The following is a 15,561-nucleotide window of genomic DNA, read 5'->3' as shown; positions in this document are numbered from 1 at the left end:
TAACCCAAGTTTGTTTTTTCTTAGTTGTTATAATTCAGTTTGTTTTTTTCCCAGTTATGCTTGAAACATTGAGCATCTGTTTTTGCCCTGCAAATGAGAAATAGTATAGTAAAAATAGGGTTCTGGAAAAGTTGAGCATTTAATTTTTCCTAAAAAAAGTTAACTTCAGCAAATTGCTTTGACCTTTTTAAAATGAGAGAGTCTTTATTTCATGTCTGTGTTTTGCCAGAGCTGTAAAAAAAGTATCATCGTGAAGCAGGATATTTCCCTGACCCCTTTTCAGGAGTCTCTCCTTTGCTCAGCCTGCCTCTCTCAACTCCTCATGGGAAGGAGAGTGTGGGTGAACAAGGCAGGCACTGGAGGGCTTAAGTGCTGCAACCAGCTGGCTGCTGTGGCAGCGTCCAGACTGTGGGGTGCCTGTGACTCCCAAGGCTCCAGAGGGCATGTTATAGTGTTCTTTTCGCTCTGCCATCTGTGGACGGCTTAAGTGTTAACAGCTCAGTGGGCCCTTTGCCCCGTTGTGTGGGGTGGGTGCCCTCTGCCAGCAAGGGCAAAGGGCCAGTGTGACAGCCTTTTGTATCAGCACTTGTGGCTCCTGAGCTCTTGTCTGGCATCCAGGAAAAATGAGGTCACACGAATGAATCGAAGGATGGTAAATGCAGGAGATTTTATTGCTGATGAAAGTGGCTTTTAGCAGGAAGGGGAGCTGAAAAGGGGCTGGTGGGGTGGGGGTAGGTAATCTTTCCCTGAAGTCCAGCTGTCTCCAGCTAAATTTTTCTCCAAAGTTACACCATCAAGCTGTCCCTCTAAAGTCAACCCGCTTCTCTCCAACATCCTGACGTCCAGCTGGTTCTCTCTGCTGGCTGAGTCTGGGGTCTTTATAGGCACAGAATGGGGCAAGGCAGGGCCATGGGTGGTTTAGGAAAACATTCAAACAGGAAAACAGGGATATAAGTTCTCACTTTGGGCCGAGGTTTCAGGCATTTTGGCTTGAGGGTGGGGTTTTCACCGGTGACCCACCCTTTTCTGCCTAGAATTTCTTTGCCTCCTGTCCCCATCAGTTGCTTTTTGTAACTGGTATCTAATTACTATAAAATGAATTTAAATATTACTATAAAATGAATTTAAATTTTAGACTATAACATAGACACTAAGTGCTTACCAGTTTTGGTTGAACTTAGCCTAGATTTACACTTAATTGGAAACAAAGTAAAGCTTACATGTTGTTGGGACTCTCTCTGAAACAAATCTATTCATGTAATTCATTTGCATGTCTGATATTTGGTCCCATGAAATATATAATATTACAATATTCCATTTATTCATTTATATGTTTAAAGTTTCATTGCTTTGGGTTTTAGTAGTCTAATCTGTAAATATACTGACTTTATCTACTTGATTATACTACATTAAAAAGAAGGGTCGGCCAGGTGCGGTGGCTCACGTCTGTAATTCCAGCACTTTGGGAGGCCAAGGTAGGTGGATCACAAGGTCAGGAGTTCGAGACCAGCCTGGCCAAGATGGTGAAACCCCATCTCTACTAAAAATAAAAAAATTAGCTGGGCGTGGTGGCACACGCCTGTAGTCCCAGCTACTCGGGAGGCTAAGGCAGGAGAATCCCCTGAACCCAGGAGGCGGAGGTTGCAGTGAGCTGAGATCACACCCCACTGCACTCTAGCCTGGGTGACAGAGCGAGACTCCATCTCAAAAAAAAAAAAGGGTCTATGGTAGTCATTGTTCTTGGTGGTATTTCATTTGTAGACTCTTATTTTATAATGAGTTATGCTTTTATTCAGCAATAGACCATGTTTTCATATTTTCCTTTTGTCAGTAATACTTGTAAATTCCTTATTTAATGAAATACTTAGTGGAGTTAAACTTTAACAGCTTAAATTAAATTAAGTCAGTTTCAGTTAAAACTATTGATTACTCCAAGCCTATTAGCCAATATCTAGCGGAAGTCAGAGCTGTGCTTCTTAAGAGTGTGGTCTGTAGACCCTATTCCTGTCTGTGAACTGGAGAAGTATATAGAAATGAAGTGTGTTTAAGAACTCTTTGATAGTGATTTGACAGTGTGGCAACATCTCAGCCCTTTTAAAAACAGTTTTATTGAGGTATAATTTAAATACCTTAAAATGTGCCCAAGTGTATAATTTGATTATTTTTAGTGAATTTATGGAGTTGTGCACCATCACCAAAATCTTGTTTTAAAACACTTTCTGACTGGGTGTGGTAGCTAAAGCCTATAATCTCAGCACTTAGGGAGGCTGAGGCAGGAGAATGACTTGAAGCCAGAAGTTCGAGATCAGCCTGGACAACATAGTAAGACTCTGTCTTAACCGGGCATGGTGGCTCACGCCTGTAATCCCAGCACTTTGGGAGGCCAAGGCGGACGGATCACCTGAGTTTGGGAGTTCCAGTCTAGCCTGACCAACATGGAGAAACCCCATCTCTGCTTAAAAAAAAAAAAAAAAAAATTAGTTGGGTGTAGTGGCACATGCCTGTAATCCCAGCTACTCAGGAGGCTAAGGCAGGGGAATCGCTTGAACCGGGAGGTGGAGGTTGCGGTGAGCCGAGATCACCCTCCAGCCTGGGCAACAAGAGCAAAACTCCATCTCAAAAAAAAAAAAAGACTCTGTTTCTACAAAAAATAAAAAAAATAACCAATTATAGCGGCACATGCCTGTTATAGTCCCAGCTATTTGGGAGGCTGAGGTGGGAAGATTACTTGAGCCCAGGAATTTGAGGCTGCAGTGAGCTGTGATCACTACACTCTAGCTTGGGTGACAGAGCGGGACCATGTCTCTTAAGAAAACAAAAACAAAACCTTCTTTTCCTTATCCCCCAGTATTCTCTTGTTTGTGATCAATTCCTGCTCCCTACCCCAGCCACAAGCAAACATTGATCTTCTGTCACTTTATTTTTGCGTTTTCTAGAAATTTCATATACACATATTAGTGCAATGTAGTTTTTATGTCTGGCTTCTTTTCACTTAGTGTAATGTTTTTAAGATTCTTCCATATTGTTGAATGTGTCAGTAGTTTGCCCCTTTTTACTACTGAGTAGTATTGTTATAACACATTTATCCATTTACCAGTTGCTATTCATTTTGGATTGTAGTTTGCGCTGTTATAAATGATTGTCAGTTATGTACATTTGCTTACAAGTCTTTATGTGGACATATGTTTGCATTTCTCTTGTGGAGATACTTAGGAGTGGACTTCTTTAACTTTGTAAGAAACTTCAAGACTGTTTTCCAAGGTGGCGATATACAGTTTTACAATCCCACCAGCAATGTATCAGGATTTCATATTTTCCATATCCTCACCAACACTCGGTATGGTCAGTCTTTTTTTTTTTATTATAGCTATCTTAATAGATGTATAATGGTATCTCATTGTGGTTTTGATTTGTACTTCCCTAATGAAATGATGTTGACCATCTTTTCATGTGATTTTTAGCCATTTATGTATTTTTTTGGTGAAATGTCTGTTCAATCTTGATCCGTTTGAAAATTTTGGAGTCTTATTATTGAATTCTAAGAGTTCTTTGTATATTCTGAATACAAGTTCTGTATCAGGTACATGCTTTGCAAGTATATTCTCCCATTCCATGGCTTGTCTTTTAATTTTCTTAATGGGCTGGGCACGGTTTCTCATGCCTGTAATCCCAGCACTTCGGGAGGCCGAGGCAGGTGGATCACCTGAGGTCAGGAGTTCAAGACCAGCTGGCCAACCTGGTGAAACCCCATCTCTACTAAAAATACAAAAATTAGCTGGGTATGGTGGCAGGCGTCTGTAATCCCAGCTACTCAGGAGGCTGAGGCAGGAGAATCACTTGAACGCGGGAGGTGGAGGTTGCAGTGAACCGAGATCCTGCTGTTGCACGCCAGCCTGGGCGACAGAGTGAGACTCCGTCTCAAAAAAAAAAAATTCTTAATGATGTCTTTTAAAGAGTGGAAGTTTTAAATTTTGATGAAACCCGATTTATCTTTTGTTTTTTTTCCTGTCATAGATTGGGTTTTGGTATCATGTCTGAGAATTCTCTGCCTAACTCAAAGTCAGAAAGACTTTTTCCCAGTTTTATAGTTTTATCTCGTATATTTTAAAGTCTGTGATCCTGTTTGAGTTAGGTTTTTTTTTTGTTTGTTTTGCTTTTAAATGGAGTCTCCCTCTGTTACCCAGGCTGGAGTTCAGTGACGCAATCTCAGCTCACTGCAACCTCTGCCTCCCAGGTTCAAGCAGTTCTCTACTTCAGCCGCCTGAGTAGCTGGGATTACAGGCACCCGCCACCAAGCCTGGCTAATTTTTGTATTTTTAGTAGAGACAGGGTTTCACCATCTTGGCCAGGCTGGTCTCGAACTCCTGACCTCGTGATCCGCCTGCCTCAGCCTCCCAAAGTGCTGGGATTACAGGCGTGAGCCACCACGCCCGGCTGAGTTAGTTTTTATATGAGGTGTAAGAGTCTTTGCATTTGGATATCCAGTTGTTACAACATGTTTTGTTGGCGAGGCTGTCCTTTCCTCCATTGAATTGCCCTGACGCCTTTGTTGAAAATCAGTAGACCATGTGAAGATTTATTTCTGGACTCTCTTCTGTTACATTGATACATATATCTGTCTTTATGCTAGTACACTGTATTGATTAGTATGGCTTTATAGTAAATATAGTTTAATAAGTAAGGAAGATACATCCTCCAGTGATTTTTCCCTCCAGAATTTTTTGGGCTATTTTGGTTTCTTTACATTTACATATAAAATTTAGAATCAGATTATCAGTTCTTACAAGAATATCTGCTTGGAATCTGATAGAGAGTGCACTGAATCAGTAGGCCAGTTTGTGTAGAACTGTCATCTTAACACTATGGAGGCTTTCAGTCCATGAACTTACTACTATATCTCTGCATTTATTTAGATCTTAATTTCTCTCAGCAGTGGTTTACAGATTTAAATGTACAACTCTTGCATTTTTTTCTTGTTTATTGCTAAATAATTTATTCTTTTTTTTTTTTTTTTAATGGAGTCTCACTCTATCATCCAGGCTGGAGTGCAGCGGCACAATCTTGGCTGACTGCAGCCTCTGCCTCCCAGGTTCAGAAGATTCTCCTGCCTCAACCTCCTGATAGCTGGGACTACAGGCCCACACCACCATGCCCAGCTAATTTTTTTTTTTTTTTTTTTTTTTTTGTATTTTTAGTAGAGACAGGGTTTCAGCATGTTGGTCAGGCTGGTCTCAAACTCCTGACTTCAAGTGATCTGCCCACCTCAGCCTTCCAAAGTGCTAAGATTATAGGCGTGAGCCACCATGCCCAGCTGTATTTCCAAAGGGTAGTTTTGCTGCGTATAAAAATCATCAGCTAGGTGTGGCAGCACCTGCTGAAGGTGGGCGGATTGCTTGAACCTGGGAGGCAAAGGTTGCAGTTAGCCAAGATTGCACCACTGCACTCCAGCCTGGGCGACAGAGCGAAACTCCATTTCAAAAAAAAAAAAAAAAAAATTTTTTTTCATTGATAAATTTTTGTTTCAGTACGTAGAATATGCCATTCCACACAATATGTCATATTGTTCCCCTGTTGTAATGAGTCATTCTTCTCCTGTTGCTGTCAATATTTTCCTTTGTTTTAGCAGTTTGGCTATGATACATCTTAGTATGGATCTCTTGGGAATTTCCTCAAATGTTGGCCATTATTTCTCCAAAAAAATATTTCTCTTTCCTCTCCTTGGGATTCTATTACACATATATAAGTAAGCTTGATGTTTCCCTACCAGGTGACTGCGGCTCTGTTCCTTTTTTCCCAGTGTTTTTTTTTTTTTTTTCCCTGCTCTTTAGATTGTTTAATTTCTGTTGATCTCTTTTCAAGTTTACTGTTCCTTCTCCTGTTTCGGATCTGCTGTTAAGTCTGTCTAGTGAATTTTTCTTCTGGTATTGTATTTTCAATTAGAATTTCCCTTCATTTCTTGCCGGGCACAGTGGCTTATGCCTGTAATCCCAGCACTTTGGGAGGCCGAGGTGGGCGGATCACTTGAGATCAGGAGTTCAAGACCAGCCTGGCCAACATGGTGAAACCGTCTCTACTAAAAATACAAAAATTAGCCAGTTGTGATGGCACAAACCTGTAGTCCCTGCTACTTGGGAGGCTGAGGCAAGAGAATCACTTGAACCTGGGAGGCAGGGGTTGCAGTGAGCCAAGATTCACATCACTGCACTCCAACCTAGGCAATACTCCATCTCAAAAAAAAAAAAAAAAAGGAATTTTCCTTCTTCTTTTTTTTTTTTTACAGTTTCCTTTTTGAGGTTCCCAATTTGTTGAGTCATTGCAATTATATTTTCCTTTAATTATTTGAAATAATTTGATATACTTTTCTGTACTTCTTTGAACATATTTATATTAGTTGTTTTGAAGTCTTAGTAAGTCCATCAACTGGACCCTCTCAAGAATCAGTTTTCTAAGGCCGGGCACTGTGGCTCACTCCTATAATCCCAGCACTTTGGGAGGCCAAGACAGGCAGATCATGAGGTCAGGAGTTCGAGACCAGCCTGAACAACATGGTGAAACTCCGTCTCTACTAAAAATACAAAAATTAACCGGGCATGGTGGTGTGCACCTGTCATCCCAGCTACTCAGGAGGCTGAGACAGGAGAATGTCTTGAATCCAGGAGGCACAGGTTACAGTGAGCCGACATCATGCCACTGCACTCCAGCCTGGGTAACAGAGTGAGACTCCGTCTCAAAAAAAAAAAAAAAAAAATTCAATTTATATTTATTGATATTTGGGGTTTTTAATATGTATGAGTCACTCTTTCCTTCCTCCTTCATTCCCTCCCTCCCTTACTTTTTCTTTCATTTAGGTAATGTATTGTGCTAACTCTGGATTCTCATTTTATTTTCTGAGAGTATTTGAAAAAAAAATAATTTTCTGGACTTAAGAATCTTCCTCCTCCAAGTGTACAGCCAGTAATACATCTGTGCTTAAAAAAAAAAAAATCTAGTTTTTACTTTTTAGCCTGGCTTCTTGGGGTTGCCTCTGTGTCTGCAGTGCTAGTGATCAGCAAGTTATTTGGACAGAGGTTTTGCTCTGACACCTCAAGCCCGTAAGGCTTTCATCCTCTGCTGATTGATCTATGTAGGCTGAGGAGTACATTCAAAGTTCAGACCATTCTCAAGTCTGCTTTGACTTTTACTTTCCTATAGCTTCTCTTGGGTCTCCTTTATGCATTTATCTAGTTTTCTGTTTAGCTAGGGATGGTAGAGAGCTTATCTAGCTTTTCTGTGGCCTGTTCATTTACAGGATTTCCCTTTTAAATTTCCTACTTGTTTATCACTCACCCAACCAAGACCCCAACTTCAGGCTAGTAAAACTGCAAGTTTTCTGTTTATTTCCTGCTGAGTTCTTGCTTTAGCTGACAGAGCTGTGGGGTTTCAAGTCCTTTTCAAATCAAGTTAGCCCTGTTGTCAGTAAAGCTGCTGATTGTCATGGCTGGCCCAGCCCTGGTAAAGTTAACTGTTCTCGAGGAAGCTGGAGATGGGGAATGGGAGCAGCCCTACTCTAGGCAAAGAAAGACACGGACTTCACTGTTCTTACTTAAAGCTTTAGCAGTTTCCCAATAATTTGTTTTCTGCCTTTGGTTGATTTCCAGAGCCCTGAAATGGTTGCTTTACACATTTTTTTGTTTGTTTGTTTTTGAGACAGGGTCTCTGTCACCCAGGCTGGAGTGCAGTGGCGGCACGATCATGGTTCACTGCAACCTCTGCCTCCCAGGCTCAGATGATCCTCCCACCTCAGCCTCCCGAGTAGCGGGGACCACAGGTGTGAGCCGCCATCCCCAGCTAATTTTTAAAAAATTTTTTGTAGAGACTGGGGTGTTGCCATATTGCCCATTTTGGTCCTGAACTCCTAGGCTTAAGTAATCCACCAGCCTTGGCCTCCCAAAATGTTGGGATTATAGACGTGAGCCACTGTGCCTGCCCTCGTTTTATGCTTGTGTTTTAAGGAGAGGACTTGCCTACCTCTTTACACAACCATAATCCTCAAGCTTCATTTTATTGTAGATTACAAAATCATTGGTTTTCAAAGCATTAGAAATTAAAACAACAAAATAACAGCTAGTTCTTTACCCTAGATAGTTTGAATAACACTGAGTTAAATAATGGCAATAGTGGACAGGTCTTTAGACTGTAAATGGCCTGCTTGTTCATATGGCTTACTAGTTAATTAAGTAAAAAATATTTTGCCAAAAATCTCCTGTGGGCCTTATCCTTGGGTTATATATACTGTTTGTCAAGCAACCAGACGTCAAAAATCATGAGATAAATACAAGAAACTTTGAAAAGAACCCACGGCAAATACTTGAGAACCTGTTATATTTATGATATTAATTTATAGGAGGATAGATACGCATAACTTTTTTGTTGTCTTGCACTGTCGCCCAGGCTGGAGTGCAGTGGCACGATCTCAACTCACTGCAAGCCCCGCCTCCCAGGTTCACACCATTCTCCTGCCTCAGCCTCCCGAGTAGCTGGGACTACAGGTACCCACCACCACGCCCAGCTAATTTTTTGTATTTTTAGTAGAGACAGGGTTTCACCATGTTAGCCAGGATGGTCTCGATCTCCTGACCTCGTGATCCATCCACCTCGGCCTCCCAAAGTGCTGGGATTACAGGCGTGAGCCACCGCGCCCGTCCCAGATATGTATAACTTTTTATATTTTCCTTACTGATCTCTGAGTCTAGCACTGATTAGAAGAAAGCAGACTTGGGGGGTAATCCAAGGTTGGAAGTGGGCTTGTTTGTGATTCCCACAGATTGCTGATGCACTTTACATTGTTCCTAATTTCCTCTGAAGACAGCCTCTAGAGATTAGAGAAGGATGAGATCAAGCCATTATAACTTTTTTTATATTTTTGGGAGTCCTGATTTTGTCAGATGATATTTTTCTCCCATATCTGACTATGTATCAGAATCATCCTGAACATTTAAAACATCTTTTTGCGTCTCTTTCTCTGGGGATGGTATACTAGACTCTTTTTAACAGTCAAGATTGCTAGTATTGTTCTAGACACAAAATCGTATTTGCCCATCAATGTCTAATTATATTTATCAAGTTACAGTGCAAGTAGTTTACTTTGTCAACTTCATCTGGCATTTTTAGTTACCTCTCCTCTTTTGTCCCTTGCCAGACTATTCAGCTACAAAACACTTCCACACTTGGTATTTAAACCTCTGAAATAATGAAATAGCTGATTTGAGTTTCATAGTTGATCATGTAACAATGTCCTGTATTACTGTGCTATTGCTTAATTCTTTCTCTACTTTTTGTCGATTATAGAGCTACTTAAATATTTCCCTCCTTTCCCCCCCGCTTCCTCTTCCTATTTAAAAATCTTTGGGGGTAAAAAGAAATGTCCATTTGGTTTTCCCCCTTTTTAATCATCATTAGGGTGAATCCTTATGTGTTGCATGATATCTTTCCTTCATTCACTTCATAATGGCATAGATGCTATTGAGATCTCACCTTGAAAGTAAATGACTTCTGGCTGGGCGCGGTGGCTCACGCCTGTAATCTCAGCACTTTGGGAGGCCGAGGCGGGAAGATCACCTGAGGTCAGGAGTTTGAGACCAGCCTGGCTAAATGGTGAAACTCTGTCTCTACTAAAAATACAAAAAAAGTTAGCCGGGTGTGGTGGTGTGTGCCTGTAATCCCAGCTACTTGGGAGGCTGAGCAGGAGAATCTCTTGAACCTGGGAAGCAGAGGTTGCAGTGAGCCGAGATGGCGCCACTGTACTCTAGCCTGGGCGACAACAGTGAAAACTCCGTGTCAAAAAAAAAAAAAAAAAAAGTAAATGACTTACGATTAGAATTTTCTTTTTTCTTTTCTTTTTTTTTTTTTTTTGAGACGGAGTCTCACTCTGTCACCCAGGCTGGAGTGCAGTGGCGCCATCTTGGCTCACTGCAAGCTCCGCCTCCCAGGTTCACACCATTCTCCTGCCTCAGCCTCTCGAGTAGCTGGGACTACAGGCACCCGCTACCATGCCCGGCTAATTTTTTAATATTTTTTTAGTAGAGACGGGAGTTCACCGTGTTAGCCAGAATGGTCTCGATCTCCTGACCTCGTGATCTGCTCACCTCAGCCCCCAAAGTGCTGGGATTGCAGGCGTGAGCCACCATACCCAGCCTCTTCCTCTCCCCTCCCCTCCCTTCCCCTCCCCTCCCCTCTCCTCTCCTCTTTTTCTCTCTCCTGTCTTCTCCTCCTTTTTCTTCTCTTCTCTCTTTTTTCTTTCTTTTTTCTCTTTCATTCTTTTCTCTTTCTTTCCTTTTCTTTTTCTTTTTTTCTTTTCTTTTTTTTTTTTTTTCCAAAATGGAGTCTTGCTCTGTTGCCCAGGCTGGAGTGCAGTGGCACGATCTTGGCTCACTGCAACCTCCACCTCCCAGGTTCAAGCAATTCTCCTGCCTAAACCTCCTGAGTAGCTAGGATTACAGGTGCCCACCACCATGCCTGGCTAATTTTTGTATTTTTAGTAGAGACAGGGTTTCACCATGTTGGCCAGACTGGTCTCGAACTCCTGACCTCAGGCAATCCACCTGCCTCGACCTCCCAAAGTGCTGGGGTTACTGGCGTGAACCACCACGCTGGCCTTTTTTTTTTTTTTTTTTTTGAGAGAGTCTCCCTCTGTCACCAAGGCTGGAGTGCAGTGGTGTGATCTGTGCATACTGCAACCTCTGCCTCTGGGGCTCAGGCCATTCTCCCACCTCACCCCCTCAAGTAGCTGGGACTACAGACACGCGTCATCGTGCCTGGCTAATTTTTCTATTTTTTGTGGAGACGGGGTTTCACCATGTTGCCCAGGCTGGCCTCGAACTCCTTGGCTTACGTGATCCACCTGCCTCGGCCTCCCAACGTGCTGGGATTACAGGTGTGAACCACCACACCATGTCTAGAATTTTTTTTCTTGCTATGTAATTTTGCTGAGCTATAGAACTTTTGAGAACTTTAGTAATGTGGTATAATTATTTTTAATAGATGTGTTTGAAAGTAACCATAAGTCCACTTCTTTCTTCTTTTGTAAGTTCTATAAACATTTGATTTACCTGAAGGGGTACTTAATAATAAAAATCTTTACAAAGTAAAATAAGGCTGGTTACAGTGGCTTACACCTGTAATCTGAGCACCTCTGGGAGGCTGAGGCCGGAGTATGTATCACTTGAGATTAGGAGTTTGAGACTAGCCTGAGCAACATAGTGAGACCCCATCTCTACAAATAAATAAAATAAATTAGCAGCCAGGCATGGTGGTTCACGCCTGTCATCCCAGCACTTTGGAAGACCGAGGCAGGCAGATCACTTGAGGTCAGGAGTTTGAGACCAGCCTGGCCAACGTGGTGAAACCCTGTCTCTACCAAAAATTACAAAAATTAGCTGGGTGTGGTGGCAGGCACCTATAATCCCAGCTCCTTGAGAGGCTGAGGCAGGAGAATCACTTGAACCCGGGAGGTGGAGGTTGCAATGAGCCGAAATTGCACCACTGCGTTCTATCCTGGGCAACAGAGTGAGACTCTGTCTCAAAAAAGAAAAAAAGAAAAAAAATAGCCAGGCATGGTGGTGTGTGCCTGTACTCCCAGATATTTGGGAGGTTGAGGCAGGAGAATCACTCAGGCCTGGGAGTTTGAGGCCACAGTGAGCTGTGATCCTGCCACTGCACTACGGGCTGGGTGACAGAGCAAGACCCTGTCTCTAACAAAAAAAAAAAGGCAGAAAAAACAAAGTAAAATAAAACTTTTCATAGCTAAGAAATACGGGCCAGGTACAGTGGCTCACATCTGTAATTCCAGCACTTTAGGAAGCTGAGGCGGGCGGATCACTTGAGGTCAGGAGTTCAAGACCAGTCCAGCCAACATGGTGAAACCCCATCTCTACTAAAAACACAAATTAGCTGAGCGTGGTGCTGTATGCCTGTAATCCCAGCTACTTGGGAGACTGAGGCAGGAGAATTGCTTGAACCCAGGAGGCAGAGGTTGCAGTGAGCTAAGGTCATGCCACTGCACTCCAGCTTGGGCAAGAGTGAGATTCTGTCTCCAAAAAAAAAAAAAGAAAAGACAAAAGGAAAAAACATGGCAATGCAACTTTCTCTCCCTGAAAAATGTTTGATTTTTCATTCATCTCATTCAAAAAGGTTGAACTGTACTTTTTTGACAACTCAAAGACAAGATTTTATTCTGGCTACTCAAGTTGTTTCTCTTTTTTTTTTTTTTTTTTTGAGATGGAGTTTCACTTTTGTTGCCCATGTCGGAGTGTAATGGCGCAGTCTTGGCTCACTGCAACCTCCACCTCCCAGGTTCAAGCGATTCTCCTGTCTCAGCCTCCCAAGTAGCTGGGATTACAGGCATCTACCACCATGCCCAGCTAATTTTTGTATTTTTAGTAGAGACGGGGTTTCATCATGTTGGCCAGGCTGGTCTTGTACTCCTGACCTCAGGAGATCCTCCCGCCTCAGCCTCCCAAAGTGCTGGAATTACAGGCATGAGCCACCACGCCTGACCCCGTTTCTCATTTTTAGGAGTAATTTTTTTCTATGTGAAATAGACTAGTTTTATTGATAGTGCTAGAGATGTTTTTGAGCCTTTTATTCACTTCCACCTGAAGTATTTACATTATTTATATACCATTTTAAGTCTATTATTTTCTCTAAAAGTTAAATTCCAAACTAAGTTGTAAATTTTATTTGTGGTTTTGGTACAAATTAAAACAATAATAGAGATCAGGGAAAGAAAAATATAACTTAGGAGCAGCTCACCAGCTGGTAAATCAACTGCATTTGCTTTTCGTGTACCTTCTAGTTCTTATCTGTTAGCAAGACTTCTTAAATTCTGCTTAGTGATAATCATGCCATAAGATCATCTCCTTCAGTTACCTTTTTTTGAGTGTGTCCCACCTAGTACAGTTAGTTGTATATAATCTTCTTGAGGAGCAATCGGAAGAGACTCACGACATACCATCATTAGCCTGTTAGCCTTGTTCCAGTGTTTTGTTGCTTACCCATCAAAACTTTAAACTTACATTCAGCATATTTGTTTCTGCCTTAATTTAAGCTCATACTTCTTTTGTAGCTTCAGGGGAATAAAGAACAATTGTTTGACATCCTCTTTTTAAAAAACTTTGAGGGTAAATAAGAAAGGCAATGTGAACATGAGTAGTGGTATAAAACACTGTTAGAACCAGACAAACTCAATTTTTAAATTCCATCTCTGTCACTAGCTATGTAGGCTGTCCTAGCAAGCTAGGAAATCTCTTTACTGCTCTAGGTCTCCTCTTCCTTTCCTGTAAAATGGCAAGATCACAGAAGACTTGTGTGTAGGAATATCAAGAGCATTAACTGAGATAATTCATGTAGAGCTGCTTCACAGTGTCTAGCAGAATGAAGCACTCATTAATGCCAGCTGCTGTTATGGTGGTCTGTTTAGCCTTTTTCAACTTGAGACCATTTATAATTCCTGTAACTCAGTAGTTCTCACCTGTTAGCCCCAATGTTCCCTTTTTATTTTTATTTTTTTTATTATTATCTTTTGAGACAGAGCCTTGCTCTATCAACCAGGCTGGAGGGCAGTGGCACAGTCAGCTCACTGCAGCCTCAAACATTTGAGCTCAAGCGATCATCCTGCCCTTAACCTCTTGAGTAGCTGAGACCATAGGATAGCACCTGGCTACTTTTTTTAAAAATTGTGTTGTAGAGACAGGATCTCACTGTGTTGCCTAAGCGGGTCTCAAGTTTTAGGTTTCAAGTGCTCTTCCTGGCTTGGCCTCCCAGAGTGCTTGGATTACAGGTGCGGGCCACTGTGCCTGGCCAAAATTTGTATTTTAAACATTTTTAAGTGTATGGCTCAGTGGCATTAGTACATTCCCATTGTTGTACAACCATTACTGCCATTCATGTCCAGAACTCTTTTCATATTATAAAACTGAAACTCTATACCCATTAAACAGTAACTTACCATTCCCTCCCAGTTGTTGGCAACCACCATTCTACCTACTGTCTTTGTGAATTTGACTACTCTAGGTAACACATATTTAAATGAGATTAGACTGGGTGCAGTGGCTCACACCTGTAATCCCAGTACTTTGGGAGGGTAATTTGAGCCCAGGAGTTTGAAACCAGCCTGGGCAACACAGTGAGATCCCATCTCTACAAAAAAAATTTTAAAATTACCCAGGGCATGGTGGGGTGTGCCTTTAGTCCACGCTTCTTGGGAGGTGGGAGGATCACTTAAACCCAGGAGGTTGAGTCTGTAGTGAACCAAGTTTGCGCCAATGCACTCCAGCCTGGGCGACAGAGCAAGACTCTCTGTCTCGGCCGGGCGCGGTGGCTCACGCCTGTAATCCCAGCACTTTGGGAGGCCGAGGCGGGCGGATCACAAGGTCAGGAGATCGAGACCACGGTGAAACCCCGTCTCTACTAAAAATACAAAAAAAATTAGCCGGGCGCGGTTGTGGGCGCCTGTAGTCCCAGCTACTCGGGAGGCTGAGGCAGGAGAATGGCGTGAACCCGGGAGGCGGAGCTTGCAGTGAGCCGAGATCGCGCCACTGCACTCCAGCCTGGGCGACAGAGCGAGACTCCGTCTCAAAAAAAAAAAAAAAAAAAAGACTCTCTGTCTCAAAACCGCCCCCCCAAACAAAAATTTATTATTGAAAAGTTTAAAATTATAAAAAGTAGAAGAGTATGAGGAACTCCTATATACCTGTAACTCAGGTTCAATAATTAGCTACATATGACCTTTTTTTTTTTGTCTGTGTTTCCACCCACCTCTGATGGTTTATTTCGAAACAACTTTCTCCCACTATCTTAAGGAAAGACTTTTAAAATAAAACATAAAATGTACTAACCAGAATTGAAAAGAATTAATGTCAGTACATTATTACATATAGAATTAAGAACACCTGTTCATCAAAAGGCACAATTAAGAGAATGAAAAGGCAAGTTACAGAATGGGAGAAGAAACTTGGATTATATTTAACAGATAGAGAAATACAACAAATCAATAAGAAACAGACAACTCCCCTTTCCAGAAACTGGGCAAGAATAGGCATGTCAGGAAAGAGAATATCCAAATGGCTAATAATATATATAGGCACTCAGTCTCTTTAGAAGTAAGTGAAATGCAAATTGAAACCCTAATGAGTTAACTATAATACTGATCTCATACCAGAATCACTAAAATTGAAAAGAATAACAGCGCCAGGCGTGGTGTCTCACGGCTTTAATCCCAGCACTTTGGGAGGCTGAGGTGGTCAGATCCTTTGAGCTCAGGAGTTTGAGACCAGCCTGAGCAACACGGCGAAACCCCGTCTCTACGAAAAGTAAAAAATTAGCCAGGCATGGTGGCGTATGCCTGTAATCCCACTGTAATCTCAGCTACTGAGGAGGCTTAGGCTGGAGGATTGCTTGAGCCCGGGTAGTTGAGGCAGTGAGCCGTGACACTGCACACAGCCTGGGCGACAGAGTGAGACCCTGTCTCAAAAAAAAAAATAATAATAATAATAATAATGAAAGCAAAGAGTTTATGGGGAACAA

General features: G+C 42.1%; 1 protein-coding gene across 2 annotated transcripts in view; it reads left to right on the top strand.

Annotated features, from left to right (window-relative positions):
* Positions 1-15,561, top strand: part of LOC105492875 (spermatogenesis associated serine rich 2) — a 168,443-nt gene that overhangs the window by 92,078 nt on the left and 60,804 nt on the right. The window lies entirely within an intron of this gene.

Source organism: Macaca nemestrina, chromosome 10, assembly GCF_043159975.1.
Source record: "Macaca nemestrina isolate mMacNem1 chromosome 10, mMacNem.hap1, whole genome shotgun sequence".
NCBI classification, from domain to species: Eukaryota; Metazoa; Chordata; class Mammalia; order Primates; family Cercopithecidae; genus Macaca; species Macaca nemestrina.
This window is presented reverse-complemented; position numbering and strand designations above follow the sequence as displayed.